Source organism: Dasypus novemcinctus, chromosome 7 (genome assembly GCF_030445035.2).
Source record: "Dasypus novemcinctus isolate mDasNov1 chromosome 7, mDasNov1.1.hap2, whole genome shotgun sequence".
Classification (NCBI taxonomy): Eukaryota; Metazoa; Chordata; class Mammalia; order Cingulata; family Dasypodidae; genus Dasypus; species Dasypus novemcinctus.
In genome coordinates, this window is record NC_080679.1 from 120,885,998 (window position 1) to 120,911,022 (window position 25,025).

The 25,025-nt window shown below is 36.5% G+C and overlaps 1 pseudogene; it reads left to right on the forward strand.

Annotated features, from left to right (window-relative positions):
* Positions 1-19,893: 19,893 nt before the first annotated feature.
* Positions 19,894-20,902, forward strand: LOC101415385 (zinc finger Ran-binding domain-containing protein 2 pseudogene; annotated as a pseudogene).
* Positions 20,903-25,025: the final 4,123 nt, after the last annotated feature.

Here is a 25,025-nt window from a genome sequence, read left to right on the forward strand (position 1 = left end):
GAGACGAATCAGGCTATCACCCAACTCAGGAGGGCCCCCTCCAATAAAATTATCATTGTTCTGCAGGGAAATGAGAATATGCAGAGGGACCAAGTCCCTCCAGCAGGGGGCAGAACACCCATGTGCCAAAACCCAGCCCTTGCAGTGCAAGCACAGCTTCTTTCTTGTTACTCTTAAGGCTTAGCAGGAAATCTCCACACTTTCCTTTCACTGCTGGTGGTTCTCATCGTCTGTTGACTAATGACTGGCCTCACACAATCCCAAGATCAGTCTGGGTGGCCTGAGGGCAGGTGTGCCTGGTTCCAGCATGAGAACAGAACAGATATAAGAAGCCCATGCTCTGGGGGAGTATATGCCAGGTGGTGGAAGCCCCAGCCTCACTGATCTCAGTCTGGAACCAGCTAGCCAGCTCCCTGGCCTCCTGGGGGATTCACAAAGTCCCATTTATCACTGCTCTTCCCACAGAAAACAGTTATAGTACCCCGTGGCTCTCCCAGCTGCAGGTCGGAAGGTCTACCCTGGCTGGTAGGGTGGTGGCGATCCCCAGGTTTAGCCTGCAAAGCTCTGAGTGCTGCATTGTTCAAGGCATTTCTGTACAAAAGGAAGACAAGAGCGACAAAAAGAAAGCCCAAAAAATCAACCCACTCCATACTGCCGCTTGCCCCCTGCTTGTTATTCAGAATCTGTGAAGTAAGTTGCTATATGGTATGTCCTAGAAACACAGGTTCAGTCACAACAGAAACTACCAGCAAAGGACTGCTCTATCACTTACATAAAACTAAGGGTTCAAAAGAGGAGGAGAAGAGACCCCATTCGTGGCCATTCACCCTGGGAGGCCAAACCCTCAGGTCAGGGTCAGAGGATGGCAACTCTGCATGCCCAACTTCAGTCAGAGGGGAGGGGCCAAGCCGTGATGCCAAGGACCCAGGGGAAGGGGCTCGGCCACTGAGATTTCCCGTCCTGATAGGCATCTGGGGCTGCTTGTTCCCTGTGTCCAAGTTCAAGCTAAGGTCAAGCCCTTTCATGAGTCCTAACTTCTCCCCGAGACTGTGGAATGGAAGCATATCGAAACATCTGCACACAATAGATAAGGGTAGGGAGACAGAGCTGTGAATTCCCTAGTAGAGCACGACCAGGCAATTGTTAGTAAGAGATTTGAAACCACACTGTGGAGAAGTAGGATACATTGATTCACACCTACCTACCCGTACACACACACGCTCATTTGCCTTTGCATTCACGTGCTTACATCTTATCTATAAAATGGATGCTCCAGTAGGCCTCGAGCAAGAGGGTCTCTTTCTTCTGTATTCAGTATAGCACAATCCCAAGCACAGGGAAAATATTCTTTGTGTATCATGCACGAATGAAAAATAAGGATAACTAGTTATCGATATGGGCACACGCATCGTTGCCTAATGTCACCAAATGGTTAAGTGGTCATGTGTCCAGGTTTCTCGGAGATAACATTTTTGCCCCTTGCAGCAGCACCATTTATACCGATGCATCTCACAGTCATTCTTTGATTCTTCCACAATTTCTCATACCACAAAGTTCGTTTTTTTTAATTTGTTTTCATTTGTTTCATTTTTAATATACTTATTTTTATTAAAGAAGTTGTGAACTTATAAAACAATCAAGCATCATGTGCAGCATGCCCATACAACACCCCTCCACCAACACCTTATACTGTTGTGGAAGATTTGTTAGAGATTATGAAAGAACATCATCAGGCTAATACCACTAACTAAGGTCTGTAGCTTACATTTGGTCTATTTCTTTCTATACCTTCCGCTATTATTAACACCATGTATTCATTTCCAAAAGGTTTCATTTTTCCTGGTGCCATTGTACAGGACTGGAACGATCTGCATACATACTCACTCGTGGGTCTCAACGTGTGGTCTCCAGACCAGCAACATTAGCATCTCCTGAGAACTTGTTAGAAATGCAAATTCATAGGCACAGTTCCAAACCTACTGAATTATAGCCCAGCAGTCTGTATTGAGAACCACTAGTATACACTAAATTCACTAAATTCTCAGGTAAGATTATCACTGTTTCTTCTCATTGTTGTTGTTATTTTCCCCTTGTTTTCCTGTATTCATATCCTGCCCTCAATCATCTGTCTTTCATAAATCCCAACTCATTGTTCTTCTCCCTTCTTTATTTTAAGTCTCATGGCTTCTTTCAATATTAATTGCTTCAAGAAGGTATTTTATCTGTTTTTAATTTATAAAAATGAAGAAAAGGCGATGAGGGCCCTGAAAGCCATTATAGGATGTCCTTATTGAGATGAGCACAAAGAACTACTAATGATATTAGTGATGCTCATTTTCAATGAAAAGTAAAGAATGCAACTAGATTTGGAAATGTGCTATTTCTTGCATGGGGAAATCTGTGTCAATTGCCGGCCATTTTGCTCCTTTGTATTCTTGCTCAAAATGAAGGGGCATTTGAAAAGGTAAATCAAAATGATAGTTGCATGATTTTACAAGAACTCTCATGCATTAAAACAAATTTAAAGAATGCTGCATTTCCTGCCTCCTTACTGCCTGCCCCACCACCACCACCACACACAGTCCATTAGCATACAAATAAATCTTAGCAATTAGGTCTATTGATGAACCTCTACCCACTGTGTCCTCTTGAAAAAATAGACTGGACTTGTATCCTTTTTTTTTTTTTTTTTTTGTATGAGAAAGGAAAAATTGTGACTGGCAAAAATTCTGAACTTTTGATTTATCCACATCAAATATGAATCCCTAACTCAAGAAATTGTAAAGAGAACTTCTTTCCACTTTTCTGATTCTCATGAGGAGTATGTAGACCCATAAATATGTAGTTGAGAGACAGAGAGGCACTTGTAGAGAGAGACTTGCTTTCCAGTCTGCTTCTTGCAAATCATTCCCTATATATAGTTATAGTTTAATGAGAACATGAATGAGGTAAATATGTCATTGAATATGATATACTAATATCATGTACAACTAAAGGAATAACAAGGCATTGTAGGGTTCTGAGTAAGGGGAAATTTCATAAGAAGCAGAGCCTGGCAGTAATAAAAACAGAAAATTATTTCACTTTGTCCTTTTTCTTGTCTATTGGAATACATTGTATACAGAGTTACTCTCAAATATCTCATTCTAATTTTATGGAATCTTCTCCAGAATATCTGATTTTATTTTGTCTTACTTGCACTGCAGGATATATAGTGGTGTATAACATGTTTCTTCAATGTGGTCACACTCATTTGGCTGCTGTGTGGAGACTTCTTCACTTTATCACTTTACCTAATTTTTCAACATCAACTCTTCTGGAAAATAATCATCTAAGAGATGTCATCCCCTTAGCCAGCAGTGATAAATAAATCAGCATTTATGTATGGCAATGAGTAATGACTCGCTGCAGTCTTTATTTGTCTGAAAGCTTGGGTTCTAAGAACCAAACATTAAGAAATGAAGCTTTGATAGTAATATCTCATTACTCTTAATAACATCTCATCTAGGAGACAGACTAATGTGATTTTCATTGCTTTTAATTTGAAGTCCATCTGATTACATGCACCAATAAAAAGGCCAAGACTGAGAGAAACAGAATCTATATAATGAAATCCCGTGCAAGGCTTATCAGTTACTAACACCAGGTAAAATGCTAAGTAACACCCAGTCAGGAAATCAATACCTATTCACGTAGACTTTTTTTCTCCTGCTACAAAAAGATAACATTAATATTCTGACATATTAAAACATTGTGTTTGTCCTGTTTCAGGTATGGGACTATATAATAAAGATGTTTCTGTCTCTAAATATTTACAGGATCTTTCCGATTCATTGAGGCCACATGATATCTGATTACTTATCTGAATGTATGCAACACAGACCTTTGGAGATTTGTTCCTTTCACTTGCTGTTTGCTCCAGTCCTTTTCTCCACCTTCGAGTATTAAAATTTAGTTTCTGTGCTTTGATCCCATGCTGTGATATTTTGGGAAACATTAAGCCTTTGCATGGCTTCTACCATTCCTACTTTGAGCAAGCAAAGAGATTTCCTTACCAAGAAATATTTTCTTGGCTTGGACCTGAAATTCACACTTTTGGAAGTGCTTGATATGCATTATCTCAGGAAAGCCCTTGTTGATTTGAAACCTTATTGAGTTAATCATAGGCTTGGTTTACCAGATTAGCTAGTAATCAGTCAAAGTCCTCAGCTAATGGATTCCAGCACAGTTTAGCTAAATAATAATTTGGTTCCAGGGCAAATATATGTTTCTGTGGACACTGAACTGGCAGGGCTGATGGACCAGAATGCTGGAAATTCTGTATCTTTTGTTAGATTTTTTTAATGACCTGCAATAGTAATAATAAGTATCCCCACTTATAATTTATTTACTCCAACATAAATGGTTTCCAACCATCCAAATAATTTAAATTCAATATCAACATTTTAATCTTGAACTTACTTATTTGACAAACTCAACAATGCAGACCATGACAGAAGTGTGTATGTGTGTGTATGTGTGTACAGAGAAGGACTCCTTTGAGCTAGCCAACAGGAAATTGAATCTTTTTTTCGCTGCATGACCGACTGACCTTTTTTCCCTTTTTTCCATTTCATATTGAGAAGGAATAAAAACAAATTTATATTGACTGTGTTCACTATCACCTATCTCCAGATCACTAGAGAACTATAAAAAGAAATTCTTATTCAAATACAGTCTCTTGAAAACTACCGACTGTTCATTTTAACTCGCAGAAGTTGCAGGGTAATGGCTTTCAGTGTGAGACAGTGTTATAACACATGCTATAGCATGGGTAAATTGTCCTTTTAGAACTGAAAGTGTGTGAGAAAAGAACTAAAATTATTTTGTTTGTACAAATCACTGACTGAATTATTTAAAATGCTAACAATTTCCAATGCCTTAAAATACATGTTCAAAGTTTTTTGTTGGAATAACTTCCTCTAATTTGATTTATGATTAATACTGAAGAAAAATAACATAGAGAAACTATTTGAATTTGGTATGCTCTGGCAGAATGGAATATTGGATAGAGCCAAATTCCATAATCCTATGTATTGTTCAATGTCGGTAGGGAAATCTTTTCTCACATAACCAAAATTGCTCCTTTATTTGCTCTCTATAGGCATCCAAGACATTCCAATGTCCCAAGGAAATCCCAACTACACAAAGAGGTATACCTTCTGATCCTTATTGTAGGATGCTATCTTTTCACATCCCAGAAATAAATACAAGGATTGAGTTGTAATGATGAAAATTAAGCATCATAGCTCTTTATGCCAGGAATACTTCTATGGTCTTTACATATCAGATTATTTTTTTATAATCCTCACAATAACTCTGTAACATAGATAAATTATTGTTCCTATATTACAAATGAGGAAATTGAGGATAATAAAGTTTAAACAACTTAATTGAGGTCACACAGATGCTGTGCAGTGATAGAAGTCCTGTCCTGGTTAGTCTGAACCACAATGATAATTTTAATTCACCATAGATAAAACTAAAAAGTAGCAAAATCTGTTCAGTGAACAAGTGGATAGGGTTAACTATATACTAGGGCTAATGTCAAAACAGCAACAACGAGAAGAATCATAATTAGAAGGAAAATGAGGAGTTAAAGAAGATGTATGAATAGCCATTTACTGTCAACTCCCAGGCACTTTCATAATTGCTTTATATACTTTAGAAGATTTAATCACCATGGCAAACTTGAAGACTAAGCATTTATATTAATTTTTATGAGTGAGAAAATTGGAACTCCAGAAGTTAAGTCCCTTGTACAAGGTTACAGAGCAATTTCCTGACCCAGGATTTGAATCTAACCAAAGGAATGAGAAACTATGAAAGGCTCATATACTCTTCATAATGAGGTATCTGAAGAGACAGAGATGTAATAAAAGTACTTCTAATAAAACTAATTTCTCAACTATTACTCAACTTAGAAGTTCTTTATCCATGTAGAATTGAGGAGACTTTGAATTTCTTTTACTTTAGCTTCTCTTGATTGATGATGCCAAGACCTACCCTGCCTCCCAAGCCAAAAACTAGGGAGCGGAAATGGCCCTCTCCCTTTTTTCTCACTTCTCATAGTCTGTCTTTGCAGATTCTTCCTCAAGTACTGTATTCTATTTTCCCAGCCTTTGATTGAGTCTAAGCTTCTTTTATCTCTTGTCTGGATGAGGCAAGAACCCTTTGATTTTCTCCCTTTCTGGAATTGATGTCCACTGAGCATGGCTACAAAGATGAATTGAATGCTTATCTACCACATTGCTCATTCTCCAATAGAACCACTCTTATCTAGTAAAGCCCTGTAATGGTCCAGGCCCAATCAGATCTAAATCCAACCTAGTTTTCTCTTTTCTCCATTTGGAATGATTTCAGTGTTTTAAAAAATTACCTGCTTCCAGAATTGGGGTTAAGTTCTGTTCTCAAGACTGCACTTCTAAGATTTTCGATTTTCTCAATCAGGAGCCCTAATCCAATGGTATGAACATCTGTTGTTTCATTCCACACACCCAGGTCTTAAGACTCATTATCCAAAAGTCTCAGTTCCAATTTATAGAGTATTTATACAACTTATCCTCATTTTGAGGTAAATTCAAACAAACACTGGATTATTTTGCATTGGCCTCTATTTCCTTATACCTTAAGCCTAATAACCTTGTTGATATGTTGAAATGTATATTTTATGAAGTAATCTTAGATAATGCACACTTGATCTAAAATCCTAGATGTCAATCCTTGAAAGCTAACAGAAATAAAAGTGGGTGCCTTCAAGATCAGTTATCTACTATGCAACAAAAAGCAATACAAATTAAACTCAAAAATAAATTTGAAAAATGTATAGACTATTCAAAATCACAAAAATATATGAAAAAGAGTTTTGCAAAATATACTGAAAAATTTCTTTAAATGTTTCTTTTTAAATGTTCCCCCTTATAGCTTCCTCTTAATTGATTGGCCATATCATCTACCTCCTCTTGTGCCTCAAAGCCTTCCCTTCTCTACTCTTCTGCCATTTTTTATCACATCCTTAGCAGTTAACATTTATTCCCATTATATCTATTCCCACAAAGAACAATTTGGCCAGGTTTCATCCTCTGCCTTTATCCTCTCCTCTACCTGACAAAACCAAGAAGGCTGGAGGGGGTGTTCAACTACTGAAGAAAGCTTCCATTTTAGAAGATGTAAGGGAAAGGCAGTCTGTGAATACTTATAATCTACCTATTTTTGTTTTGGCTTACCTCAATCAGATATGGTTTATATATACTATGTTGTATGATTTTTAAGCTTAATCTTATTGAACTATATACATAGTTTTATATGAACAATATATATTTACTAAATACACATCAACTTTGTATATATATTTATTTCTCTTGAAGTGAAAGTCGTATGTATACAGCATTCTTCAATGTAACTAGGAATGACACCTTCAATGGTAAATAGGAAATTCACAAAATTATCATATAGAGACTATTCCTGTTTTAATGTACCACACCAGAGAACAATGTTCAAATTTTAGACTGAAGGGGGAATGGGAAAATCATTTTTCTGATGATATTTCCTGTCCAGGTATTGACAATATCGGGTCAATTGAATGATTTTTAGTCAGTTATATTAATACCTGGAACTCCCTTGTATTAGTTAGTCGAAGGGGTGCTGATGCAAAATACCAGAAATTGCTTGGTTTGTATAAAGGGTATTTATTTTGGGGTAGGAGCTTATGGAGACCAAGCCATAAAGTGTAAGTTACTTCCCTCACCAGTCTCTTTGGAGCAAGATGGCTGCCAACATCTGCAAGGGTTCAGCCTTCCTGGGTTCCTATGTTTCTAGGGCTTGCTTTACTCTGGGTTCAAGGTTCCTTCCTTCCTGGGGCTGGCTTCTCTTTCCTTTGCATGCTGACTTCCCAAGGCTCCAGCTTAAGTCTTCAGCATCAAACTCCAACATCAATACTCCAAGTTCAAAAACCCTTAAATCTGTGAGTGGGTGGGGACTCACAACCTAATCCTAATTTAATTATGCTCAGGTACAGATCAGATCACAAATATAATCCAATATCTATTTTTGGAATTCATAACCATATCAAACTGCTACACCCTCCTCTCCCAATATCCACAGCCTCTTATTCAGGTAGAAACCCAGCTGTGTGTACTGAGCCAATTCATTGTGCTCATTTTGGGGAAAAGTTAGAGCACATATATGAATCTACTATGTAAAGTTGGCAGGAGACTGTAGTGTCCTCTCTTGGGTAAAGTGAATGGTTTTAGTAAATACTAAGGAGAACAATTGAAACTCTCTTTTTGTGAGAATGAGGACAGAAGGACATGCTTCAACCTGATAGTGAATTACTTCATCTTGTTTTGTAAGTCCATAATACTTGATCTTATGACCATAGTATAGAGGAAAAAGCAAGGCAATCACACACACCTGGCTTTTTAATTGTGTGATACTGAGTTAGTCACTTATGCCTTTGGTTCTACATCTAAATGGACATAATAATATTTAATGTCCAGATTTCTTATTCATAACAGAGAAAGTATATGTAAAGTGCATGTTATTATCTACTCATCTTTATATCACCTATCTAGGTAATTTAGACAATAATCTATCTGTATAATTTAGACAATTTTTCTTTAAATGAAGACCATCAGTCTTGTAATAGTTTAATAACATGGGGAATTTATCAAAAGGTTACAGCATTGAGGTGCTATAACCCCTGTATTATCTCAAATGAAACAAAATAGCCTACACTATTATGTTACAATTCTACAAGAGCCAGCTTGTTTATTTACAAGACAACCGAATGTTCCAACTCTCTTTATAACACCATCTGCTTTTTATTTACTGTCATCTCCCTGCAGCCATTGGAAGCTGAGAAGGAAGTATAATTGTTTACAGAAATCATATGTCAATAAGGGTATCTCTCTCTCTATTTCTGCAGTGTTTCAGGAGCAGTGTGATTCAGGCCAGAGTAAATTTAGATTTGCCATTACCTTTCCAAACGTGAAATAAATACAAAAGGTCTGATGGGTTAAAGTGTCAATAAACATTCCTATCTACCTGGAGAGAGGTCCTTTATTCTGGGGTGTCACTATCATTCTCTCAATTCAGTTTAGCGTGTAATGTGCAGGGGATATAAACATAAACAATATGGCGGTCCTGCTTTCCCAGTTTAATAGGGAAGATAGGAATGCAAACAAGTAACCTTCAGTGTGATAGGCCTAATGAGAGACCAGTCAAGGCAAAGTGATGGCACAAACACAGGAGAAGCAATACACCCTAGGATGGTTTTGGAGTTCAGAGCAGAAGTGAAACACTAACACACAATGATATTCTTGGATCCATTTGTAACCAAAATCTACTGGGTGGGGCTAAAACCTGACCTTCTATATTTTGGAGTTTCCTTAATATAAACCCTCTTGCATTGACACTCAATCTATTCTGAATCCAAAACAACAACAGTTCTGAGATTTTTACCCCTAGAAATAAGTAATGTATTAAATTGGCAAATTCAAGAAATGGGCAAGAAATTCTCTGCTCCTTTTACCAGTAAACTGAAATAAAATTCACGTATGATAATGTAAGCAAAATACATACTAAGCACAGATGCAGGACTATCCTTCTGTGAGCTAGTGGATGTATGTTACTATTGCAGGGTGGTAGGAATGTGAAGAAACATGCAGAAAATACAATTGGTGTGAGCTATGGACTGTGGTTAACAGCAATACTGTAATATTCTTGCATCAATGCCAAAGATGTACTCTGCTGATAATGGGAGGAGGATACAGAAAAAGTGTGCCAGACATCTGCTATGGGCCATGGTTGGTTGCAATAGTCTGGTGACATCATCTTTTAATCTGTAACAAATATTCCACCATGGGGTGGTGTGTTGCTGAAGGGGTGTTATATGAAAAATTCTAACCATGTGCATGATTGTTTTGAGGGTTCACAACTTTTGTATAAATATATATATATTTATAAATAATAATAATAGGGTGGCTTGGGGGAAAATGCACCAAATGTAAGATATGAACTGCAGTTAGTAGTAATATTTTGATGATATTTTTTCATAATTTGAAACAAATTTTTTCACAACAATACAAGGGGTTGGTGGGGTGATGTATGGAACCACTGTATGATATTATGCGTGTTTGTTTTGAAAGTTCACAACTTTTACTATATACTTATCATTTATGTATATTCATGTATGAATGATAAATTTCAATAAAATTAAAAGACATATATATATATATATATATATATATATATATCATGGCAGTTGCACCCAGTCCAGATTTTACTGGCCACTTTCCTATGCCTTGGACTCAGATCACTGACCTAAGTTTCAAATTTGGCATTGATAGAAAGTATTCCATTTGCATTTTTAGACCAGTGTTATTTGTTCACTTAATATCTGGGTTACTTTTCAATAAATATATTTGGATGGAAGGAGTACTTAATGAGAAGAGAAGAAAGGAGTAGCTATGATGAAAACAGAAACAAGAGTTCTTTTATTTCTTTGATCATTTGTTATGAGAATAATACCATGTCTTGAGGCACTAAGCTAGACGTGGATGACAAAATAAACATTGTAGATATCATTCAATGGTAAAAATTAAATTAAAATGGTGGAATTCTAGAATTTCATGAAAATAAATTCAAGAACAAATCTACATATAAATAGTCCTAGAAACCACAACCTAATTATTTCTCTGGTCAGAGCACTTTATATCAGCATTATTGAAAAACTTCAGCTTCCACAGTGAGTAGTTTGGAAGCAAATTTACAATTTGCTCTGTTGACATATAAATCAATTCTTTTTTGCTCTATTGAATATCTTCCGATCCAAGGTACAAGTTTATGGCAGAAGATATAAATATCTATTTTTCTGAATGCATTTTAAACCTTATGAATGCCTGTTTGCTCAGAGCCTTTACTGATTGTAGAAGACACAATTTTTGCATCCTGAAGGAAATTGGGAGCTAAGACTCAAACACATGAAAAAATTATCAATTATATTTCTTTGTTCATATTTTATACAAAATAAATGTTTCCATCTATGATTACTATATGTGGTAAAGAGAGTTCCTGTTCAAGAATTATTACAGGTACCCTCCTCTATTTCTTGTAGTTAGTTGGGATTACGTGGCCAATTCCAGTCAATGGGTTATGAGTGAAAGTGGTAGGATTCATATCTAGAACGAAGCCAGGGTTGCATTTTTCTTTTGCTTCCCTTGGTCTGATAATATTGGAGTCAAGTGTTCCAGATGGAGTAGGTAAATGATACAGGATGATCAGCGGTCTACATCAGACAGTACACAGGGACATAAACCTTCTATTGTGTTAAGTCACCAAGACTTGAGATTTCACCTTTGCAGGAAGAATTAACTACTTGTATATTAGTTTAGTTATATAATGTAAACAATTGCTCCATATGTGACAAGGAAAGGACATCTGAAAAATTCTCACACATTATTTTAGAGATGAGAAAGCTGTTAAATGATGATTGAAAAGGCTAGATTTTAATTTGATTCTTATCACTTTTACAGATCTTTAATAGGATGCCAACTGATATAACATCTTGAGGCTTGACTTCTTTGTAAAACAGCATAAAATATCTGCATTTCAAGATTGTTGAGGAATGAAAAATTTTAATATGGGTGATATATACAGTACAGAGACTGGCATAGATTTGACGTTGAATAAACAGAGCTTTTCGCTTAGGGGTTAACCTCCACAACATTTTCAACTAGACATGCAGTAAACATGTTCCAAATGAGAAGCATCCACCCACAAAGATTTAGAGGCTTTCAAGCAAGTAACGGCAGTATCATTTTCTTGTATTTGGAATATCCATTTAGTCTCTACCTGAAGGACTGGAGTATGAGTAGCCATTGATGCCTGGTGATTGTGATTGTAATACAATCTACTGAAACTGAATAATTCAAACAATCAATACCCAAATAGGACTTTTTCTACTGTGATAGAGAATTCATAAGCCCCGTGATTTATCCCTTTCTTGGTTCCATTTGTCCTGGGTGAGTTCATGGATTCAGGAGAAAGATAGAAAGAAAAAGGAAAGAAGGAAGGAAAGAGAACAAAAGAGAAAGAGAGAAAGAGAGAGAGAAAGAGAGAAAGAGAGAAAGAGAGAAAGAAAGAAAGAAAGAAAGAAAGAAAGAAAGAAAGAAAGAAAGAAAGAAAGAAAGAAAGAAAGAAAGAAAGAAAGAAAGAGAAGGAAGGAAAGAGAAGGAAGGAAAGAAGGAAGGAAGGAAGGAGGGAAGGAAGGAGGGAGGGAGGTAGGAACGGAGGGAGGGAGACTATATTGCTTTACTGATGAGTTATGAATTTTTTCAAACATTTAAGGGAGAATTTATCACAAATCTGCATAAATGTTTCCAGACAAATTGAAGAATACTTCTCAACCCATTATATGAAACCATTATTATTTTTCTTTGTTCAATTGCCCCTGAGGTTTTGTTTTGTTTTTTGTTACTTTTAAAAATTGCTTTATTGAGGCACAATAAATTGCATATGTATACGTATGTGAAGCATCCCCATGATAAAGAGAGTGGCTATATCTATCATCACTCTCGGAAGTTTCTTCTTGCCATTTTACTAGCTTATTCATTAGTAAAACTGAACAGGTTGATAAGATGGGTTGAAGAAATCTAGCATTAAGCTGCTTGCATGCTTATATTCACTTCTACCAGGGTTCTAGAAGGTACTTAACAATGCTTAAGGTTTTATTACCAATTAATATTATTATTCACCAAAAGTTCTGATGATTAAACTTTTGAACTTGAAACTCTGTCTCTACCTAATGCCACATGAATTATGAGCTATTCCTCTCTGGCTGGTGATGACAGAAACTATACCCAGTCCTATGATAGCAACAGATAATTTTCATTCTAATCCTTTCAGGTGGACACACTTGCCTTGGTTAGTTTCATCACATGCCACAGTGATCCATATTCAGCTTAAAACTTAAGGAAGACCCCTGCATATCTTTAGAGTTCTTTCTCCATGTAGGCCTTTCCTTCTGTTACTCTGCCATGCTTGCTCTTGTTGTCTCGAGTTCCCTGGACTCTTACTCTGTTTCCTCGACTGAGGGAGACCACCAGGATTCATGCAGGTTCTTGTCACTCAGCCATGGTCTAACGATTTTCTCAGGATAATAAGTTGGGCAATAATAGGCCAAACTTCATGAGTTTCTCATCTTGCAGGAATCACTGTCCTTTCCTTTCCTGATGTCCACTATCTTGAAAAGTGTAAACATGGTTTCTCATGTATTTCGTTTTGTTTTTAGATTTTTAAAACGTATTTATCTACCCCTCCCGCCCCCACCTCTTGCATTTGCTGTCTGCTCTTTGTGTCCATTTACTGTGTGTTCTTCTGTGTCTGCTTGTCTTCTCTTCTTGTCTTCTCTTTAGGAGGCATGAGGAACCAATCCTGGGACCTTCCAATGTGGGAGAGAGGCACCCAATTGCTTGAGCCACCTCAGCTCCTTGCTTTGTTGTATCTCTCTCACTGTCTCTCCTCTGTGTCTCTTTGTTGTGTCATCTTATTGTACCAGCTCTCCACACAGTGTGGACCAACTCTCTGTGCCATGCGGGCCAGCTTGCTTTCACTAGGAGACCATGGGATTCGAACCTGGGACCCTCCATATGGTAGACAGGAGCACAATCGCTTGAGCCACATCCACTTCCCATCTCATATATTTTGTGTAATTTTTAGTTATTTCTTACAGGGGAGGTATCTCTCATTTCTGTGGTTTCATTATGGCCTAAAGAAGAAATGCCTATCCAATGGATTTTATTCTAAAGAGGCCTTTCCTCTATAAGGTGTTCCACAACTGCATTACTCTTTTTCCTTAAAAAGTGTATATCAATCAGTGTGATATTTCTAGAATAATTGTTATTTTTGTTTTTGTGTTTAGTTTAATTTTTGAAGTCTGGCATAATTTCTCCATTATCATAGAAATACTAAATAGGGACTTTACATTTAGTTTCATCACCTATCCTTCCTTCTTCACTACCCATCTCTCATTAAAAGTTACACATCATGGAAATTCTGTCTATAGACAGTAGTATTTCCAAGGACTGCCATAATAAATTACCAAACCTAGGTATTTTTAATATCAAAATTATTCTCTCATGGTTCAGGAGGCCAGAAATCCAAAATTTAAGTGTTGGTAGGGTTGGTTCTTTCTGCAGGCTCTGGGGAGACTTGAATCCATTCCATGCTCCTCTTGTAGCTTTGGTAGTGGCCAGAAATCCTTGAGGTTCTTTAGTTGTAGATGCATCATTCCAATCTCAGCTGCTGTCGTCAAATAGCTTTCTTCTCCCTCTGCCTGTGTCTCTGTGAGTCCTCTCCTCTTTTTATAGCAACATGAGATATTGGGTTTAGGGCCCACCTTAATCACCCGTGATCCCAACTTAACTAACTACATCTGTAAATACCGTATTTCCAAATAAGGTTACATTCTGAGTTTCTGGGAAGGCTTGAATTTCTGGGGGACTCTAATTTTACTCCCTACAGATGCCAAATAAATATCTAGTCTTTCTTTGCCATGAGACTTTTACTTTTAGTGAAAAAGTATTTTTCATATTAGAGAAGATTAAATAAATAAGAATATTTCTATATTAAATGAAAATATGTTGCCCAGTGAAATTCAGGCACTTGTAGATTTGCCCTCTAGAGTTACAAAAAATAACTCTTCTGTACTCTTCTGGGTGACAGCTTCTCCACAACATGAAAGCAACCATGTGTGTCTCACTATATACTGTTTAATGGTCCTTTATATACAAAATCTTTTCCAAATGCCTTTTCATCTTGGTCATTATTTATTGTTCTCAAGCTTTCCAGTAGCAATCTTATAATATGGTTTAAGAAGTGAGCACAGTATCAAAAGTATAATCTTAATTGGACAGAATACAGAAGAACTATTATTTTCTGCAATTCATATCTTACAAATCTAGTGAGAATGATAAGAGTTTAAACAATTGCATCCCTCTATATAGAGAAATGCACAGTTTTTAGCATCTATGGAACTGAAATTACCAGATAATTTTCATATTATTATTAGGGATATGTGATGCATTTATTTTGAAACACATTCAATGGTGAGTGACTCCCAGAAATTTTATTTTGAAGTTTCAAAACTTTTGGGGGCTAAGTTGTATAAAAATTATTTTAAAGAACCACATGGAGACACTGAAAAGAATAATTCATTGAAACTCCCTATGAGTAGAAGATTTTCTGTAACAATTATAACCCAATATGTTTCGATTTCTATGCTTTAAAAAAAAATTACTTAATATTAGAGCACACCGATATTGTCCGTAAGTTAAAAATGGTTTCAAGCCTTTAAAAAGTTTTCATGAAACTATAAACTCCTGTTGGTATGAGCTTGTGGTAGGTTAAATTGTGTATTTTAGGGAAAAAAACATAAAACAAACAAAGAAAAAAGTGTGTTCGTAATCTTAATCACTTTCCTGGGAGTGTTACTGCCTTGTGAATAGGTGTTTTGAAGATTTTTACTTTTAGTGAAGGTGTGGCCAACTGACTCAGGCTGGGTCTTAATCCTATTCCTTTCGGCCTTAAAGAGAAAAAGCCACAGTGGGGAGCCAGAAGCAGGAAGTCAGCAGGAACCCAGAAGAGACAGGAGATGACATCACCACGTGCTGGAAGAATCAAGGAACCCAAGGACTGCCAGCCAGCCAGAAAAGATCCTGGAAAAAGCAGGCCTTCGAGCCTCCAAAACCATGAGCCAACCTTTTGTTAAGCCAACCCATTGTGTGATATTTGTCTTAGCAGCCTGGAAACTAAGATAGAACTGTATCTTATTTATTTTTGTTTTCTCTCTGAACATCTAGTCCTATAATTGCAAAAGACTGACATTTAATTTTTAGATGCTAAAAGAGCAGGTAGGCTTTAGCTCTCTGGGAGACAAGGGAGGAGCTTTATAGGGAGGCAGACTTTGGTTTCGTGTAACAAAGGACTTTTTGAAATGAAAATTGCTCCACAGCACTATGTTTTGAGAGGCTAATGTTCTCCACCGGATCCGTTCAAATAGAGAGCTTGTGCCAATCTGTCAGTGTTTATGCTGTACATCAATGTGCTATAGTGACATCTTGGATTCAGCACAGATTTTATCTAGATAAGGTTTAGAGTTTTATTCAAATATTAAGATTTTATGGTACTCATTTTCTGAGATACTTTCAGAGTACAAATACTTTAGTTGTTTTTTTGTACCAATAATACAAAGACAGAAAATAAAAAGGAATAAAAGGAGATTTGTATATTTTGATATTTTTTAGCCTAAATCTAATAGGGATAGGCTATGTATGTAATTCTCAATCTGAACAAGAACAGAGTCAAAGTATTTTATACCCATGATGGAGAAAGCAATCACATTTAACATTTGCTGTGTTTTAAATTTATTTTGAAAATGGCATTCTCTGCTTAGCTTTGTTTTTAAGCATATTCATCTCTACATGCCTGAGCTGAAACCTGAAGAGTGAGTGGGTGATGAGCAGTCAAAAGAAGATGAGAAGAAAGCAGTCTATGCAATGAGTGACTTGAGTAAAAATATGAAACAGTATGAGGACTTAAGGAACCACACCATTTTTATATTAATCAAATTATGTTGGTTGTGTATCTATGGTTATCATGATACTTAACAGTATTTTCAGCTTTTTGTTTCTGAATGATCCTATTTTTACTCTTTCAAACAAGTATGTAGATATTTCCACTGAAGCTTTCTTAGGAGCATGGAGAATGCTAAATCTAAAATAAAGCTGTATTCCATAGAAATGGAAGAGAAAAAGCCAAAAAGAAAATGTGAAAGACACTGGATAATACCTAAAGAAAATATTTCAGAGCCTTATCATGTACATGAACATAATAAGAATATAAATGTATTGTGTTTAATTTTTATCATTCATGCTAATTTTCATTTTTTAGATCTAGTAAACCTAACTGAAAGATTTGAAGAGAATTTATTCCTCTGAGAAATGTTACTGTGTCACAGAATACAAGGGAAACATGGTCTGAAATTAAAGATTTCTTAATCACAATCGCATTTTGTTTTCATTTTCAGTTTTTAGCAATGCAGTGATTTTTATGTATTTGGATGTTACGATGGGACTCATTCTATTTCAGTTAAGCTAAGATTCCAAAGGAAAGAGAACTAGAATAGGTACTTAGAACCCCCACATCCTAAATCAAGCTGCTAGACAACATATGTAGTACAAGCTAAGTATGTAAACACTGCCTCTGCCAGCATTAGGGATCATTCACCTCACTTGTAAAATTCTGGGGTGTACAAGTCAATAGAATCACTTTGGGTAGTGTTATTGGAATTCCGTGCTTACTCCAATCTCCCTAACACCTCAATGTACACTTAGGAGAAGTGAGGAAGGCCATTCTCTCTCACTTAAGAAAACTGCTTGGAACCTTGACTTGACCCCTAGGGTTCTGATTATCAGTGTTTAACTCTCACCAGTGACTGTCTAAAGGTGAACATACATCTGTAGATGTCCCGTTATAGAGAAAATAGGCTGCACTGAGAGCAATGGCACTTAACTAAAGATAGGGAAAGAATGAAATGATCCAATGATCAGTAATAGCAATGGGAGTGGGTCATCCCAGCTTTCTAAAAGAGATACGTCAAAATGAGGACCAGGAAAAGAGAATGGAAACACACTGAGATGCTGTGGATTTGCTGTTGGAAGCGTGGGATCCAGCTGAGCAAGGGTCGGAAATGCCTCACCAGAGAAGAATAGAAGCAGCCTAAGATGACCTCTGGAAACAAAAACTAATATAAAAACATGGGACAGAAAGAAGCCGTAATGGTGGGCTTTGTATTTGTGAAGGGAAAACCATTGTCAATTGTAATGACGCCCCAGCAGAGCAAAGCCTTCTCTTCTCTCAGCACTGAGTGGAGAAGGCAAAGAGCTACCTGACCCAACAAAAAACAAAGCACACTCCTTCAGCACTTGAACATTCCAGGACTAAAGCAGGTCCAAGTTAGAGGACATGGAAGACCTTAAAATTGGATTTGTGCACAGAGATATGATTATTGCATGGGTCAGATATGAATCTCTGATAAAAAACAGTACTCCGGACATTAAGGGTAAGAGAAGCCATGGGACTTGCCTGAAATTCCAGTTAGAGCCAGAGGAAGGCCAAAACCAAAGAAGAATGTTTTGAAGGGCCATGGCCAAAAAATCCCATTGATTTATAGAAATGAAATTTCTAGGAGGAAGCCTAACAAGAAATGTGACATACCTATATGAAAGAAAACTTTAAATTACTCTTAAAGGACACAGAAGGAGATTTGAAAAATGTCCTTGGGGAGGAAGGCTCAATAACAGAAAGATGTTACCTCATATATGTTATTATATATTTAGCAGGATCCAAATAAAAATAGTAATACAGTTTCTCACATCCTTTAAGGAAGGAACAGGACAAAGATAAAGTTCTTAGAAAAGAAAAACAGATAAAAACACCCATAAAATTTCAGAAAAAGAAAAGCAATAGCAAGGGATTAGACTTACTAGATTTTAAATATTAAAGCCTTTATGGTTATAACTTTCTATTATTTACATATACATAGTATGGTGGCTTGGAGCTATGTACCCCAGAAAAAACATGCTCTTAAACGTAATCAATTGCTATGGGTGTGAACCCATTTTAAGTAGGACCTTTTGATGAGGTTACTTCATTTAAGGTGTAACCCAGGTGAATCAAGATGGGTTTTCATTCTATTATGGGAGTCTTTTAGGAGCAGAATGAAATTCAGACTCTCAAATGGAAAGTCCCAAAGAAGTCAGAAGTCAATGAAACCCAGAGAAGCTAGGAAAGGCCGCCATGTGCATTACCATGTGACAGGAAAGTGAAGGACCAGGGATCACTGGTAGCCATCCCCAGAACATTACAGTCTTCTGGGAGAAAGCATCACATTGATAATGCTTTGATTTTGGACTTCTCTTAGCCTCAAAACGTTTAGCCAAAAAATTCCTATTATTAAGTAACCCAGTGGTACTGGGAATGCTGTGGGGTGATGTGGACAAATCTTAAAGTGGATCCATTCTTCCTTCTGAATGAATGTGAATTCAAAATCAATTAAGAGCTGCAGTGTGCCTAAGAGTAACCTGAGAGCCTCCATGTTGCTCAAATGTGGCCACTCTCTACGCCAAACTCAGCATGTAAACGCATTACCTTCCCCCCACCATGGGACATGACTCCCGGTGATGAGCCTCCTGGTGCCGAGGAATTACTACCATTCACTAACTGGCGATGCAACTAGAAAAAGACCTTGAAGAAAAGGGGAAATGGTAAAGCCAAATGAGTATATATGGCTAAGAGTCTTCAAAAAAGAGTCAGGAGGTCTTCACAGGGGTTGTGCTTATGCCGACCTCAGCAGGTTAGCAGAGATAGCCAAAGTAGACACAATCCCAGATACTGGTGCTCCTGTGGGCTACGGAGACACACAGGTTCTATGATGATGGCAGTTCAGTGCCTTGTCAGTGGGCCTTACTTTGGAATTTATGCTCCTGAACATGATGTGGTTGGACTCAGATGTGAACTTTCTACACATGCCTCTTCTGTCACTTTTACTGAACCTGTGGTTAGCACTGGGGTTGGTCTATACCTAGGAGACTTCAATCTCTGGACTGGCCATGTGCCAGCTGGGCTCTGCTTTGTTGAACTTGCACAGGTGGGCTAACAAGGAGATGAAGATGATCAATCACCACACCTGGGGACCGAGAGTGCCTACAACTCCAAGCACCTAATGAAAATATAAGCAGACACAGAAGAACACAAGCAAATGGACACCGAGAACAGACATAAATCTCTATTTTTTTTAAGAATTTCCAAGTTAGTGACAGTGACCAGATTTATTCTGAAAAAAAATGTGGAAATGTAAGCTTTGCTAGAAGCTCAGTTGTAAGTGATGTGAATCAGGAGAAAACAACTGAGGCCAAGATGATGAAAGCTGGAGGCACTGAAACAGGAAAGACACTTGCAGAAAAGAGCCAAGGCGTGCTTACTGCTAATTCTGGCAGTGTAAAACTTGCAGTAATGTGAATTGGGCCAGAAGATAAAAATGTAATATGTGCAATATTCCAAAGTATGCTAAGTTATAAAACAGGATTTGGTGATGGTTTTAATGAAAGAGAAAATGTTCAATATATAGAAAAAGAAGAATTTGATAGTGAATATGATGAGTTTGGATATGAAAAGGGAAGGCAGTTGGTCCCACATCCATTTTAAAGGAATTTGAAGATAAAGAATCAGAGGGAAAAGAAAAGGATGACAATAAAGATCTGTCTAAATATAAATTAGATCAGTATGACTATGATGATGCTGCTGATCTCTCAAAATATAATGTTGATCCCGGTGAAGAATAAGATAGTAATAAAAAGAAATCCAATAGTCAAAGTAGTTCAAAGTAGTTCAAAGTCTTTATCTTCACATTCATGATCTTCATCACACTCATCTTCCCCCTCAAGTTCAATGTCTAGGTCTAGGTCCCGTTCAAGAAGTTCATCCAGTTCACACTCAAGATCTCTTTCCAGGTATAGAGAATGTTGAGTCAAAATCAAGATCCAGCTCCAGGACCCACAGGGGCACTTCTTCCCCTTTAAATAGATCTCATTCAAGTTCATCATCTATTCCTGAAAGGAACAGAGAAGGAAGTTGTTCTAGATCTTCTTCTGGTGATTGCGAAAAAAGATGAACCAGATCACGATCACCAGAAATTAACCACCGGTCATCTTCTGGATCATATCTTTCTGGTTTCTGTTCAAGTTCAAAAAAGAAAGAATGTATTAAAATTTACTTCTTAAAAAAAACACAGTACAATGCATGAAGCATATTTTTTAAGAAGTTGTTGTCTTAATTGATCAGAAGTGCTAAATCTACTAGTAGAAGTGCATGCCTTTCCTTGATTTTCAGAGCAATACAGCTAAGTTTACCTGTGAAATTACAAGTAAATAGCATTTCAAGCCATAATGTCCCAAAATAGATTCTACATTTTGCATTCATTGTTTAAACCTTTTGCTTTAAGTAAAACCACTTCTGCTATAACAAAATACTACATTTCCTAATTGGAACTCTGTTTTTTAATTTCTAAATATGTTCTGGCTTTTGACTAAGACAAGATTAGCAAACCTGGCCTAAACTTTGGGCATGGAGGCAAGGACTATGCTAAATAAGTTGGAAAAAAGCTGTTTATGTTACCCTGGCAAAAGAAGTCAACCTGTTTGTTAAACTATTTCAAAGTGACTCTCATATCAGAAACAGTTAAAGTTGTAAAACAACTGACTAGAGCTACTTTATTTTTTTAATTCCTTATGCTTAGGGTGCCTTAGAATCATTCTCTTTTTTAAATTCAGTTTTACTTTTTGCACCACCATATTTAAGGTTAAAGGATCTTATGGTTTGCAGGAGAAAGGTGTTACTCATTTCTCCTTTACCGAAATGGGAATAGGAAGAAATATAATCTAACACTTCATCTCTTCACTATTGATATGGTAGGCTACTGAGAAAAACATCTTACCCTGAAATGTTTGTCTTAATATTTTAAGAAACTTTGTGTGATATCCTTCAAAAATCTGGTTATTATACGTGAGAAGATAGATAAGGCTAAAGCACAGATGTTAATGAACAAATTGAAGAGAGCATCTGAAGTATAATTCTCTTGGGATAAAAGACCAACAGAGACATTGAATTTAAGCGAACATTTGCCTTGTGATATTTAAGTATTCTGCATAAAATTTTCTCCCGAGTACAAATGAATGCTTTTTCCTACATGATGTAAACATAAATCATTACTCTTCCCATTTTCTTGAAATTACTTATGGCTTAAAATGCTTTGGGAATTTGTATTTATTTCTCAAAATTAAAATCTGGTCATTTGAGTTCCATTTTGTCTTCTGGTTTAAAAATATAAAGGATTCTTTTAACAGTATTTTTAGTGACAATGCAAGGTAAGTATTTTAATGGAAATCATCGGTTGTGCTTCAGTTTGTTTTGTTTTTTTGTCAGAAATATGGATTTTTGTTTGTTTCCTGTTATTATTAAAGCCTCCTGCAATTTAAATAAAAATTAAAACATATTAGGCTATTTAGTAGATAGACCAAAGCCAAAGACAATTATATTTCTTTTTAATTTTAAAATGAGTGTTTTCTCTTCAACGATATCAAGATAAAAACAAAATATCTTATGTAGAAATATTTCGATAATATTTTTACCATAAAATTCCCCATGGTTTTTTACATCTTATTTTCTTTGCTACATTTACTTGTGGTTGCACAGGAATTTTTACTCTTTTATAATTGTGACTTGGACATCTTGAAAGTCCACCTTCTAAAATAACCCACATTTTCTAGATTTTACATGTTACCATTGTTTATTCGTGTGCTTTCTGTATTTAAAATTTTGCCAGTACTAAGCAAGTGCAAGGTTATAAATTTAGCTAATAGTAGGTTACAGACAATTTGAATGATTACGATTTCTTTTGGTTTAACTAAACCATACTAGGTCATTTTATAAGGTAATGATGCTGTAGACAAATGTAAATAAAACCTGTGAGTCAAGCATCAAGTGGTGTTTGTTAGAAATAAACTGGAGATTTTTAAGCTCTGAAGAAAAAGTGCATTGCAAATTTCACTGTGAAAAAGTTAAATAAAAAAATACAAGAGAACAACCTAGAAGAATTCTTTTTTGTATCTTCCACAGGGATACAGTTCTCTCTAAATATGATTTAAAATGCAGAAGATAATGTAAAAGAAGATAAATTCAACAACATGAAAAATATCTTATGCATGTCAAAATACCTTAAGCTAAGTCTAAAAATAAAAGACAAACTGAGAAAAATATTTCCAATTCATATCAGAAAGGATTAAGATTTCCCAAAAATAGGGAAACGGACTTTGGCCCAGTGGTTAGGGTGTCCGTCTACCATATGGGAGGTCCGCGGTTCAGGCCCCGGGCCTCCTTGACCCGTGTGGAGCTCGCCATTCGCAGTGCTGATGCGCGCAAGGAGTGCCGTGCCACGCAAGGGTGTCCCCCGCGTGGGGGAGCCCCACGCGCAAGGAGTGCGCCCGTGAGGAAAGCCGCCCAGCGTGAAAAGAAAGAGCAGCCTGCCCAGGAATGGCGCCGCTCACACTTCCCGTGCCGCTGACGACAACAGAAGCGGACAAAGAAACAAGACGCAGCAAATAGACACCAAGAACAGACAACCAGGGGAAGGGGGGAAATTAAATAAATAAATAAATCTTTAAAAAAAAAAAAAAGATTTCCCAAAAATAGCTAAGGAAAGATTAATGAATCAACAGAAAAATGATCAAAGGGAATGAAGAGGAAATTCAAAGAAAATATGCCTTTTAAATATGACACGTTCAACCTCACTCTAATAAGTAAATAAAAGACTACAATGATTTTTTTTTCCATCAATACATGACCAAAATATAAATTTGACTGAATTTATTCACTTTATAAATTCAAAGTGTCCTTTGTTTCATCAATGCAAAATTCCTGAGTTTTATCCTACATAAATATTTTCACATATGTGAAATGATTTATGTAAATATGCCCAACAGGGAAGAGTGTGAAGGAAAAGTCATGTTTAATATTCATGTTTTCTAAGTTATGGAAGAGAAGCAACTACAAAGAGCACGTCTTAAAACCCAATTGCCCTAATCCACCCAAACCCTTTGAATGTAGATAATTCTGGCCTTCAGGAAAATCAGCAGTCTGTGTATAAACTACCTCCCTTTTCACATGGGTCTACTAAATGCTTGTTGATGAATGATAGCTGGAGGAAAAAGCGTATTAATAATATAACTATATTTATCGCTTTATCACTGCTGCCACACACAGGCTGACAATGAGCTATTGCTGGGAACCATCTAGTCCTATTGGAAAGTAAGTTCCGTGGGGGTAAGGATATTTATAGGTTTTTCATTGATGTATTCCAATTACCCAAAACATTGTCTTCCTGGGCAAAAAATATTAGTTAAATGAGTTGAATAAATGAAGCAAACACTGCTTTGTGGTTTCTTTGGAACACTCATATCTCTTCTTTACTTGTTGTGCCCTGCCTTCTTAATTCCTGTATTACGATCTGGATGTTAGAAAGCCACTCTAATATCTGAGTCTTCCCATCTGGGCTAGTTTTACATGGGTCCTTTTATTTAGAATATTTCTCCTTTAACTGGCCTTACCACAGGGTTAGTTCAAGAGTAATACACTGCATATAATTGAGAAGCATTCCTTAATACATTGTAAATATGAATTGTTTTGTCATTTAATTAATTCATGGGCATTAATTAAGCCAGAAATGCTCTGAAAGGCAATTTTAATGACTATACCAGATTCATAATGACTTAGTTTTTCATTAATGGCAGTGAAGGCAAAAGATGAAAAACATCTCAATTTTGCAGATTAGGACAATAGTTCAGGACATGAAAAATTTTCATAGTCTAAGAAAAAAGCATAATCAAAAATATGTTAGTGACAGCAGTGATAAACCTCTCTGACCTTGTCCCTGTGCTCTCCATTTCTTTCTCCTGATGCATTCTTATGGCTTCTGAGTTACTCGGTCACTTAGTAAATTATTTAAAGACCCCACCAAGTAGAACATAGGTTCTGTTAACAGTAAAGATTTAGAAGCAAAGGGGATCAATACAAGGTCAAGCTTTTTCTACTGGAGTTAACCTGGTCCCGAGTCTAGAGAGAGTTACTGTCTTGAAGCCATTTCAGCAATGATTTGCTGGTTTTGTGGAGACATTGTTTGTTAGGAGAGCTCTGTTTTAATGGCTACATTAAATTTGATCATCCCATTATTTAAAGATCCGTCACATTTTATCTCTCAAAAAATGACAGTGCTCAGTGATTAAAGAGTAGCCCAACTCCATTTCTTCAAGTCTTTTTTTATTTTGAATGATGGATACTCAATAAATAATACTTAGTATTTAATAGAGTAATCT